Source organism: Anas acuta, chromosome 2 (assembly GCF_963932015.1).
Source record: "Anas acuta chromosome 2, bAnaAcu1.1, whole genome shotgun sequence".
In the NCBI taxonomy this organism is placed as follows: domain Eukaryota; kingdom Metazoa; phylum Chordata; class Aves; order Anseriformes; family Anatidae; genus Anas; species Anas acuta.
In genome coordinates, this window is record NC_088980.1 from 123,778,259 (window position 1) to 123,791,012 (window position 12,754).

Consider the following 12,754-nt stretch of genomic DNA (forward strand, 5'->3'; position numbering starts at 1 on the left):
GGAATTAAAAGCACAACAGCCCTCCTTAAACATCAATGGCGCTGTAACCTGTAACAGAAGGCAGAGCTCAGTTGTGTCTGTGAAATGATTCCATATTTCTTATAAATAGTTTTTTTAACAAAAGCAATGACACTTTAAAAAGATAACACAGGTAAACATCAGAAAACATCATCAGAAAAGTGAAGTTTCCAACGAGCGTATTCATTGCCTTCTTCCTTGTCTCCACATGTATCACCTCCTAAAATTGTTCCTTAAATATTTAGATTAAGGTCATCTCACCTTTTGATTCATTGACTGAAGTGATATTGTTCTTTATGTTTAGAAAGTGACAGGAATTAGTTGGGTTTCAAGTCATAGTGGCGTTGTTATTTTAAGTACTAAAACATAGGAAAAGCCTATTTTATTAAACCTCTGAGTTATTTTTCTGTGTGAAGCACCTTTGTCTAGAGTTCGTGTTACTTTCTAAACAATAGGCTTTATCTGGCTGTTGAAAAAATCAAATCTGCCAGTGAGGCAAAGGGAGATGTTGCTATTTTATCATCTAAGAAAGCACATACATAATTGGGGGCTCATTAACCCTCATCAAGTCACATCTAAATAAATTTCCTGCTCCACCTACCCCTTCATGTATTTTGAGTATCAGTTAACTTTTTAAGTCTATATTGGGCATGCCAGAGTCTTCCAAATACTTAAATTGAGATACACATAATTTAAAATACAAATTATTTGTTTCCTTCTCCAACAATTGATTAGCAGAAACAAGAATATCCTACATCCCAAGGAGTTATAGTAGTTTTTATAAAAGTTGGTTTTGAAGAATAAGTTCCTGTCAGGTTCAATCTATTTCAAGCAGATTCTGTTACCTTTTTTGCTGATTCTAAGATTCACAACATTTCCTTCCATTTTCTTTAGTAATTAATTCAATTGGAATAATCAAACAATGCCCAGTGAAGGCAATGAGAACTATAAGGCCAGAGGAGGATGAACAATTACATAAATTGTGGTTTCTCAGACTGCTCTGCTGCTCTGCTATCATTCCTATAGATGATATAGGGAAAAAAAAAAAAAAAAAAGTATTGGATAATGAGAATTTTATTCTCTCACCCCTTAATTGGCATTTGCAGATTCAACCACCAAAATTTTTCCTGGTTGTTCTGTCTTCAGTTAGTTAAAATTACAAATAAGCATCTTGTACTTGTAACTTTTGTAACTTGTAACTTAAATGCTAGAAATGCAAAAGCATTTTATACAAACAGAAATCACTGGAATAAAGCTCTTTCAAGGTGAAATGGGAAGCTGCTGCATAAGGGCATTTTTTATATAGCATTTGTCTGAGGAAGTAATGAACTGGCTGAACTGGTCTAGTGTTTTCATTTTTTCAGAAAGACCTCAATCTGAGTATGTAAAAGACATCAATCTGAGTATGTAAGTTCAGGAGTGACTCAGAGATGGAACTCTGCCTCTCCAGTGAATCACAAACAACACTCCCCACAGTCCCTTGGGTCATCCTTGGAGGTTTTGTGACTGTTATTCTTTTGTGAGCTTAAATAAGATCATTGCAGCCCCAGGGCATGTTACTCAACAGTCAGATATAGCCACTTCTGGAATTATTTGGAAAACTCTTTATCACAAATATGTCCAATGTATGGAAATAATTTTGCATATAGCAAACCATTCTATGTTTTATTGTTTATCTGTATTACATAGAAAGGATTTCTCTGATAGTTACACTACATCCCTCAAAATTCTCAAATGATACAAAGTCCAGCAGTACTTGTCTAAAGGAAGAACTGTAAATAATAGTCTTGCATTACAGCATGCTGTAAGCCTTTCTTACTGAGTGATGCTGTTAAGTCTTCACCTGTACCACAGATTGGAAATATGATGTGGAAAGTTCCTGGCAAAAGCTGTATGCAAAGCCTAGATAATAACCGGTGCACAGAAACTTGAAGACTAAAAGAAAGAATAAAAATGAAAATGCTATTGCAATTTTTTTTTAAACACAGCAGCATTTAAAGAAAACAATGGATCTGTTTTCAGTAGAATAAAATTATAGCATAACATCCTCTCTGACGTTAAGTCATAATGAACTCCTTTGTGCACCTACTGGAAAGTATTGTATTTTCATATGTTCATGAATGTGGAAAACAGAGATCTGGAAACTTTGACAATGGTAGCTACCCTATCCATGTGTCTTTTTTATGCTCTGTAATGGCCTAATTCAATGCCCACTAAAGTAAATGGAAAGATTCCTGTTGATTCCAGTGTTACTGGATTCACTTTTCTGTATATTGTCCAATGACGTATTTCATTGTCACTCTGCTTCACCATCCATTATTTTTATATATCTTTTGTATGTATATATCAAGAGGTTCCTAAAGTCAATGATTCACTACAGTTGTTGCTACTAAGTTATTCTTCATTCTGCTTTACCATCACATGAAACTAGGATCTTAAGTGCAGGGGTGAGCAGGAAACAATGAGTAAAAAAATAATGGATCTTTTGTGATGAAAGGAGGTATTTTAAACAAGGAAAAAAATAGAGCTTTTGTTGTACACATGCAGTCAGCTTACTGATTGTGAAAAGGGATTTTTTAAAGCATCTTTCCTCTGTTTAGTTTGCTGTTCTAAGCATTGTTTTCTTCATTAGTTTATTTTCGTTTTGATAATTTGTTTTCTTTATATTCTTTGCTGTTACATTCTTGGCCATTTCAAGAAACTTTCCTTCCAAAAGTTCTTTGCCCAATTTGTTTCCCATAACAACAACAATAATAGGAAAAATACTCTATTTTATAGCAAGTTAAGGGCCAAAACCTATCTTTTGGCACTTACAAAGTCACCCTTTTAGTGGGATTTGCAGTTACATTACTGAGGCTAAAAATATGGTCAGTGCATCACAGCCCATCCCTCCAAGTAACTACAATAAAAGTAGCTGTCACAAAGCATAATAAGAGTTGATTTATATTTCAAAAATGAGAGAATAATTTCATTAATCATCTTCTAGTGTTTGCATACTTAGCTCTTCTTCAGATCCTCTGAAGGCTGATGGCTAATCTTTCATTGCATCGTATGCTTCAGATTTGGTATAGCTAATACATTAAGTGGAAAAAATATGTCAGTTGTGACTTCTTGGCCTTTAATTATATCAGTGATTTTGCTGGGGGGGGAGGGAGGCGGTAGCAGGAAATGCTGTAACACTACTGTGCATTCAACCAAATCCTGTGGGAAGGAGCCTGCTTCACTCACCCATCCCTAGTACTGGTCACCTAGAAGTTAGTGCACTCAAAATGCTCTCAGGGTATTGCTGGCTCCCATGATGTATGGTCAAAGGAGGGCTTATGTGGCCATTGGGTCAGATAAGTTGTGTTGAATGTGGTTGTGAGGGTGCTTTTTTAAATTCTTTTCTTCTTGGCCTATGCAATATGCATGCCCAAAAGGAGAGTACCACAGAGAAATGCAAGTGTTCGTTAATTGCCCATAACTATGTGTGATGGTAATGGGGAGCAAAAAGGTTCAATGGTAGCTAGTGAGAATCACAAAGAAATCCTTCAGTCAGCTTATCCTAGCTATTACATCATTGCTAAAAAATTGGAAACTGATAATCAGAAAGTACATTATTAAAAGCTGGAGAGACCAATCTCTCAAAGAAAGAGAGCCAAAACCCCATATTAGGTGATACAATAATAAAATTATTTTCACGTCTCCAGTTGTTTCATACCTATATATTTTTGTTGTACATTAAGAATGCTAAATCTAGGTTCTGGGCTTAAATTTTCAAGGTGAAATCCCAGAAGACCTGTTGGTTTTCACAGCTACTACTAACTTGAAAACCTAATGGTACATTGGTTTGCTTTTTGATTTATTAGGAAGCAGGCTTAACTGAATTTGCTGTCTGGAATTTAAGTAAGTATTGGATTTCTGCTTTGCACCTGCACAAGAAGGTTTAGAGAGCTACTGCCCTCTGTAGATACTACACACCAGCAGTATAACATCCTGAAGAAAAAAAAAAAAAGTTAAAGGAGAAAAAGAATTGTTGACAAATGAAGAAAGTTGCATTGGAGTTGTACTTTGCTGCAACCCTGCCCTGCTGAAATAAGAGGCAATGTTCACAGTGAGGCTTATGGGACAACTCTAAATCCAATACTCTGTGCAATATCTTTCTTATCATGCTGGACATATTCGTAGAAATAATGTATAGATAAATGCAACCTATTTATTGCTTAGAATTTGTTTTAACTTTTATTGTATTATTTATTACAGAAAAAAAAAATAAAAGACTAATCTGAAGAAGAATGGAAAAACAATGACAATATATCTTTCTTGCATAAGAAAAAGGTAAGATTTAGAGGACTGTAATATTGCAAGTACTTGTTCATAGCATAATAAGAACTATGAGGTAATTTGTTAAGGTCCCAGATACTGGCAGCTTTATATTTAAACTTCTCCAGACCTTCATAGACTTGGCTGCCTCAAAGCCAAGGTGTTTTAAAATTCATAATCCTTTTTGACTCACTGATATAATAAGTCCACTGCCATGTACTCTATGTGCCACTGTACTGACCTGTTCTGCATTAGAGAAGCAAAAGTTACCTTTCATTTTGTAGCAGCATATTAGGGATGTAGGAATTTCAGGTTCCTTAATTTACTCTGTCACAATTTTGGGCTTATTGAAGGAAGGATTTCTCTCCCTGTCCCTGTCCCTGTCCCTGTCCCTGTCCCTGTCCCTGTCCCTGTCCCTCTCCCTCTCCCTCTCCCTCTCCCTCTCCCTCTCCCTCTCCCTCTCCCTCTGTTCCCTGGAAACTATATATGCCCTGTTTACTCCTTCCTTCCTTCCTTCCTTCCTTCCTTCCTTCCTTCCTTCCTTCCTTCCTTCCTTCCTTCCTTCCTTCCTTCCTTCCTTCCTTCCTTCCTTCCTTCCTTCCTTCCTTCCTTCCTTCCTTCCTTCCTTCCTTCCTTCCTTCCTTCCTTCCTTCCTTCCTTCCTTCCTTCCTTTCTCTCTCTCTCTCTCTTCTCTCTCTCCCTTTCTCTCTCTCTCTCTTTCTTCCGTTTTTTTTCCTTCATTGTCTCAGGTACCCAGCTGTGCATAATATAATGTTCCCCATATGTATTCATTGTTCTCTGAGCTGGTGTCTGTGCAAGTCAACAGAGTTTTCCTAATAAGGTTGGTTTTGACCTTTCAGAAGTTTGCAAATGAAGAATCTGTGTTCATTATCCTAAAAACAGATAGACTTACTTGCCACTGCCATTATAAGTTGTCTGCATGAAACAGTAAAGCATGCTTGTTCCAAAACCAGCGTCAAAATGCAGAGCTGTTCAAAGGCACATAAGCATTAGGCAGCCAGGCTTTGGCTGGCCCTTCCCAGTAGGGTGCTGTGCCAGATGGAGGCAGGTCCTGACGAAGGGAGCAGACAGACTGACAGAGAAGCAGACTTCACAAGAGGGGAAACACTGAAGAATAGAGAGGTCTTTTCAACCAACAGGTTGGCGTAGGCAGGGAAACATTGTCTGGTGGTTTTATTGCCCCCTGTCTTTGGCTACGGTTTCATAACATACATGCTAACCACTGGGGTAGTGGCCACAGTTTTGATCCTTTCTTGTGACAGCACTGGCAGCAGTGTGACAGTGAGGAGAGTCAGAAGACAAAACTGAAAACCAGCCTGTTTGCAGTTTCACTGGTACAATTTTAGCTGACAGCATTAATAATTGGTCCTTCACCTGGTTCACCTCAACCACAGGAGGGTGCATGCTGGGACACACCGGGAGACTGCCAGGATGGGAAGGGAATTTGACTTGTCTCTCTGTTCAGAGGTCTCTGACTAGTCAAGGCTTAAGGAAATATGAAACTACAGCTCAGGCAAGCAAAATATTTCCTGTATACATGAATATAAACAAAACAGAGCTCTTTTTCCATCACTGAAGCTTTCTCCTGAGTGGAGTTACCTATGAGATCCTACATCTTCATAGCTGCTCAAGTCAGATGAGGAAAAAATAGATATGAACCATATGGTTCTAGTCAAAGGAAGAAGATGAATTAAGAACTTAACATAGTAGGTATGGGTAGTTATGTCTCAGTTGCCTAAAGACAAAATTCACAAGTTTGTGCTATTTCATAGGTGAATTTATTAGTAATTCAATTTAGAAAAGAACAAATAAATGAACAACCACATTAAAAAGCCAAGACAAGTACCTCCAAAGCTGAATTCTATGAAGATATTACAAATATTCTCAGAAAATATCCTGACAACTTACAGTACTTAGTGGAGATGAACATCTAGCTATCTGAACTATCCATTGGGATCCGAGGCTAGAAATGTAAACATTCTTTTAGCCAAACAGTAAGACTACATCTAACTTGAAGAGATAACATTCTGTTAAATTTGATAGAGTGATAGAATATTTCTACAGGGAATGCAAAAGAAAAGCACATTCATTTTATTTTGACAGATAAATAAAATATAGCTTATCATTTCTATACATGTATTTTACAGTGGTTAGTGGATATGATTATTTTTTCCTGCTCATGTAGAACATCTGCCATAAATTTTCTCAGCTACATTAAGGCATTGAAAAAGCAGGTACATATTGATAGGTATCTAATAAGAAACAAAACACAAAGTCAGGTTCTTTAAAAATGAATGCATGCTCTTTAATGTTTCAGTTATTTTAAACATGGTAGCTTGCTGACTTGTAATCAAGGTAATTAGACATGGATAAACTTGGTTCTGCAGGGTGATTCAGCAAAACAAATAGGAATAGATGAGTTTAGTTTTGCAAACAAATTCTAAATCCAGTATGAACAGAGCTTGTGTTACAACGAAGATGTGTGATTCCTAGCAGCCATAACTATTAATATGTTTTCCCTTTTTTGCAGGTTTCGCCTACAATAAATTCACTGAGCAAGACATTACAGACTTCTGTCCAATGCTATGAAAATTAACTAAGGCATATTAACTACAGAAAATCTTCCAAGGTACAAAAATAAAATACTTACTCAGTAATTAATTAAACCAAACAAGCCATCAGCATGTGCTACATAGCCTAAGTATTATGTCAGGTCAATAATTAAGCTGTAGTAAATCTTCTGGAGGTTCTATTCTGCCAAACTTGAAAGACTCAAGACTAACCCAAGGACACTTAACGTTTTAGTGAGCTAGCAAATGATTACACAGACAGCTTCTTAGTCCAAAGTTTGCTACTATTAACTTTCTATTTTTAAGACATCCAGGCCTTGCATGTTTTCTAGTTTTTAAATAATATGCTGTGAAAAAAAAAAAAAAAATATATATATATATATATATGTATGCCTTTCTTGAGCATATGAAAAAGAATATTCGATAGGCTTGAGTTATATCAAGATAAAAGCACACTTTTCCTGCATGGAAAGATATACATTAAGCGCAAAGTAATGGTTTGGAATTTTCCTTGTTTATGTAAACCTGATGATTATGAAAACTCAAAGCTAATCTCACTGTGTTCAGCTGGTCATGGTAAAGAAAAGCACTATGCAAGATGTCTTATGTGACTTTGCCAAAGCAATCCCCAAAGATCTGCACTAGCCTTGTTGACTTGAAGATCTGCACAAGACCTGGCTGACTTTTATGTGGAATTAGGCAGTCACAGCAAGTTCTGTGGTAGCTTTGTGATGTGGAGATTATAGCACTAGGTTAAGAACATGAAATCATACATCTCAACAAATAAAAATATAAAGCCATATACCACAGCACAGAGCAGGAAGATTAAAGTGCTCCAAAATTATTTTTTCCCTTGTCTGTATTATTTTGTCCCCTCATTTTCATAAAATATTTGTGTTTAAATAATTTGAAAATGTATACAATTTTATAGCAGGTATATATGTGGCAGAGGTAAATTTGGATTTAAAATTAAGACATTACTGGTAATGAAAGACAGATGGTATACATCAAGTTTATTTCACGTATGAAACTCTATGGAATTTTTGTTTGCAACCAGTTACTGTTTGACATGTTAGCTCACAGTGTATTTTAATAACAAAATATTTTTATTACCAAATCTTTAGATAACTTTTTGTAACAATTGGGGTGAATATAAGATTGTTCAATCATTTAGATTACTTACTAATCTGATCATTCTTTTTTAAAAAGCTATATCTATCTAAATAATATTCCAAAACTTCTTCCACTTCCAGAGTTGTGGTTTTAATTTGTATTTTACATGTTTAAATAGTAGTCTTTTATATAGCCAGAAAAATTTATTTAGTCATCCAGTTAGCTTTCTTGTGTAATGTATGCTGAAGAAGTCCTCTGTTTGAACTAGGAAATATCTTTCTATCAAAAATAATTTTATTTTTAATATTTTCAATAAAATATTTGTCAAGTCCTTCTCAGAGCCATAGCTTCCAGAATAAAGGCATATTCCTGGGGGCATGATCTACCTGTTTTTTTTTCTCTCCAGATGTATAACTGCATATAAGTCCCATATAATGCATATATTGTTTGCTTGTATACAGTTTATCAGGGTATCATGGCTGTGCTGTGCCATTGAGCTAGTCATTATCTCTAGCTCCAGCTCAATGCTATCTGTCAACTTTATCTAAAAATATTTTTTTCCTGGGTTGCTTTTAAGGAGGTTAACTAGACTAGGGCCAAGAAAATGCATGCTTTAGATTTCTACAGAAGTGGAAGTTATGAAACAACATGATTTAGATGAATGATCTTGCTTTTGTTGGAGAAAATGAATTGGATTCTTCTTTGCTGTGCCTTCTAGTTCAATTCAATGAAATGAAGAGTGATCATTTTGGTGATGTTTCCAGTCTACCAAACACAGGAATCAGAAATAATCTTATGAAAGACTATATTGGAAGATTTCCAAGCAATATTTTGCAGATCAAATAGTTAATATTTTTTAGAAGAAGCCTAGACACTGTTTATTTAACCTGAAACTTTAGACGTTCACTCTTCATTGGCTACACCATGTGCTGTTGTAGAGAGGTTTCCCAAGAAAATCTTATAAACATACTTTTTCTCTACAGATGTAGGGTCACATTGTCTCACACAATGAAACTATAACTGTGAAGTATGCATAAATGTAATTCATATTTTTCTGCATTAGGAATGTCTTCAGAATATTTATTATAAAATAAAGTGTTATCACTTCCACCATGGATAAAATGGTTGGAAAGTTCCAAGAAAAATGAAAAGGTGGCTTTTTGACCTGAAGCTTAAAAATCATGTCTCTTATGTATATAATCTATTAATGACACTCTCAGTGCAAAGACATTCCTGGCACATTATCCACTGACATTCCAAAAGCCAACTTCAGCTAATTAAGTTGAAGAGAACTTAACCTTTGGGGTTAGTTTTTTTTTTGGAAATTTAGTGTCATTAGTGCACATACATATATTCCAACCCCAGCTCCAAACAGACTTTTAGATCCCAGTTTATTTTTGGGAAGTGTAAGTGCTTGAAAATATGATTTCACTTAATCTGAAATGAATGTGATCTTGAAAGAAGAACCTAAGAAGCTTGTGTTACAGCATTTCATTACAAGTTACAGGGCTTAGGAGAGGGAATAGATGATCTGTGGGTCAAGAGTCCTGCACTGACCAGTGGTGTCTCCAAGCAAAAAATCTTGCAATTGCTCACTAGACAGTCAGATGAGCCTTGCAGAATAACTCAGAAAATCCCCATAGGCTACTGTGGGGGATTGCTTGTTAGGAGAGACCAGGAAGGTGGAGAACATAGCTGTACAGCAAGTGCAAATAACAGTTTTTTGACAGTTCAGTACATCATCCTTCATTTTACTGTCTGTATACTGAGGCCACAGTTAATGATCTGTTAACAGAAGGCATTGCTGAGCATCCTTCTTGAAGACTTACAGCAGAATTGTGATCTTTTTTTGTAGGGTTCCTTCTTCTGTGCTCTGAAACTACATTGTCTGTACGGGATATTATACAGGATATTCATTTGTCTATACAGGATACAGCCACATCATTCTGAATCTGTATTCAGGCAGCCTTTCTCTAGCTGTGATCTTGTCAAGCTTTTTCATCTCCTTCTCTCTCTCTCTCTTTCTTTCTTTCTTTCTTTCTTTCTTTCTTTCTTTCTTTCTTTCTTTCTTTCTTTCTTTCTTTCTTTTTCTTTCTTTCTTTCTTTCTTTCTTTCTCTGCCCCTAAAAGGCCACAAGGAAGTACCTACTGTAATAGGCAAGTCCTATGGGAAAAAGTCCTCTAACACAGGAGTACCTCTCTGCATTGTACATCTGTGTGTTATACATCCCTGTTCATAAATGCCCACATTCAGATATGTGCCCACACAAAGTTTTTCTGCTAAGAAGCATGTACTAAATTATTTTTTTCTGCATTTCCCAAGTGAATTCTGCCATCAGTGATCTAGCTTATTAGTATATTCCACTTTTGGAAACAAAATTTATTAATTCTCCATTTTCCTCTCATGCTGTCTAGTTTCTGTTTGGAAAAGAGGATTATGCAGAAGGGGATTATTAGCTGAAAGATAAGGTGCTTTCCCCCTAAATGCATTAGGATAAATTTCTTTTAACTCAATAGATACAATAGATAAAATGAGATAGATGCAACATTGCCCCTTCGTTTCCTCATTTCCTTCATTTATTTTGCGGCTTTCTTGCCCACAGCACACTTCTGAACTGGACTTGTAAATGAGTGTCATTTTCATTTTGTTTTCCATTCCTTCTCACAGATGAACCATTTCTATTTTTTCTATATATATCATTGATTAAGATCCAGAGGGAGTTTTCTACAGTATATCAATACTGTAGAAAACTGTAGAAAGTCATGAACTTGGATTTTTTGCTTTAGAACATGTGAGGTTGAAGATCCTGGGATTCACTTGTAGTATATCCATAGACTACCACATGTCACTTGTATGAAGTAACAGGCACTTGTTTGCCCCTGTGGCTGCTCATCCCTGTTAAATTAGTCCACACCAGTGGAACTCCAAAGAGGAAGCATGAAGTTTTTCTCCTTCATTTCCTCCTGCTACTAAGTGGAAGAGATTCTCAGCTGCTGATTACATTGTTTCATCACTTTTCTTACCTGCATGTTTCTCTGTACTGCATGCCTTAATGAGGAATAGGCAGTCAGCAGTTTGCTGACTAGCAGGTTGCTATGCTGAGAGTATACTCTGTATAAGAGAGATGGACAGGAGAAAAATGTATTCTAAAAATTTATCTCCTAGTCTGTCCCATACTGAAGGCAGCAACCTTTGTGTAAGTGTACTCTTAAGATTTTAAGGTCAAGCTTTCAAAATGCCAGTCTCTGGAAGTATTTATAAACCTTTTCCCACATTTAGGTCATTTTTTTTCCTGTAAGAGCTAAGTCACTTCCTTTCAACCAATATCAGTTGTACTATGTCTCAGTGGAGAATTGGTGCTATTCAAGGGCATCAAAATACAACACATGTAGTTTGATAAAAATACTTTGAGTATTACACATAAGGAATGTTTTTAAAGTGGAGTTTATTAAATAATCATATGTGACATTATTTCCTCCACCTCTTCCAAATATTTCCATTCAGATGGATGTTTAAGAAGACTGCAAATTTTTTTCAGCCACACATTTCTACTGCCAGTAACTTGATCCAAAAGTATCTTGCTGTTTTTCTTGCAAAAATGCAAAATGTCTTTATTAGGAAGTAGACCTTCATCTACTGAAGCATCATTAAGATTGTAATGATATAGTCAGAGAATGGAAAAATAGAATACTACAAGGAAAACTCTTTCCTGGCTTTATGTATTAAGACCAGAAAGACAAAAGAAAAACAGCTAAACCAAAACCATGCAAACAAACAGAACTGCCTAATGTGACATCAGTGGTGAGATACAGTAATATTAAAACTGCAGATGTTTTCTGAGTTAAGTATACAGCTAAGATTAACATTTCTTCACAGAGAACTTTTTTGGTCATCTAGAAAAAATGACATATCTGCAACAGCTTAAATCTACTTGCAGTGAGAAAACCACTTGGACATGTGTTTATATATATATATGTGCTATTGACATAGCAATGAAGTAGCTTACTGAATGAGGGCCAAGAAACACTAACGGGAAAGCTTTCCAGCATTTGTTGTTCCCCTGCAGATTTACAGATCTAAGACAACATTTCTTTGCTCATTGTTGCTTTAAGTTGAATCATTACTGCCTTCTCCTCTGTTCCCAGAAGGAAGAAAAAAAAAATGGCCTATTTTCTGTGTCATATGAAGGTCTGGTAGGTTTTGGTCTTGACAAGTGATCAGATTATGTACTAATGAAGTGCAATCCCTCACCTAAAAGAAATGTTGGAAGTAAGAGCAATATCACTTCTGGGGAAAAATCAACCATGTTTTACACTTTATTCCTCAAGGGGAAGAAAAACTGATGGGTTTCCAGCCAGTTTTGCAGCTCTTCATACATTGGAGTGTGTACAGATGAGAGATGAAATGTACATGAGAGATTCTTTAAGAAAGTCATCACCCCACTCTCTTTGGCATTACATGGCCATGAGAAAGCCCGTGCACTAGTTAGTTTATAAACCTAGCATTTGGAGGAATTTAGTCCCAACTCCCTGCCCCAGTCAGAACTTCTGTATGACAGTGTCGAAGTCAGTGCCACAGGGAAAAGATTGCTCTGCCATCTCCATTGCTCTCTTCTAGGGGAGCTATGGAAATGCATACATTTAAGATTATGGAACACTTTGATAATGCAGAGATGAGGTGCTCATAAATGCAGAAAACCCAGGCTTCACACCTCAGAAGCTGTCTGTCAA

At 36.1% G+C, this 12,754-nt stretch overlaps 1 protein-coding gene across 1 annotated transcript in view; it reads left to right on the plus strand.

The window, feature by feature from the left end:
• SULF1 (sulfatase 1) overlaps positions 1-12,754 on the plus strand; it is a 131,571-nt gene that overhangs the window by 16,434 nt on the left and 102,383 nt on the right. The window contains 2 exon segments of the mRNA XM_068672052.1: positions 4,261-4,335; positions 6,872-6,970. The gene's annotated coding sequence lies outside the window, so the exon portion shown is untranslated.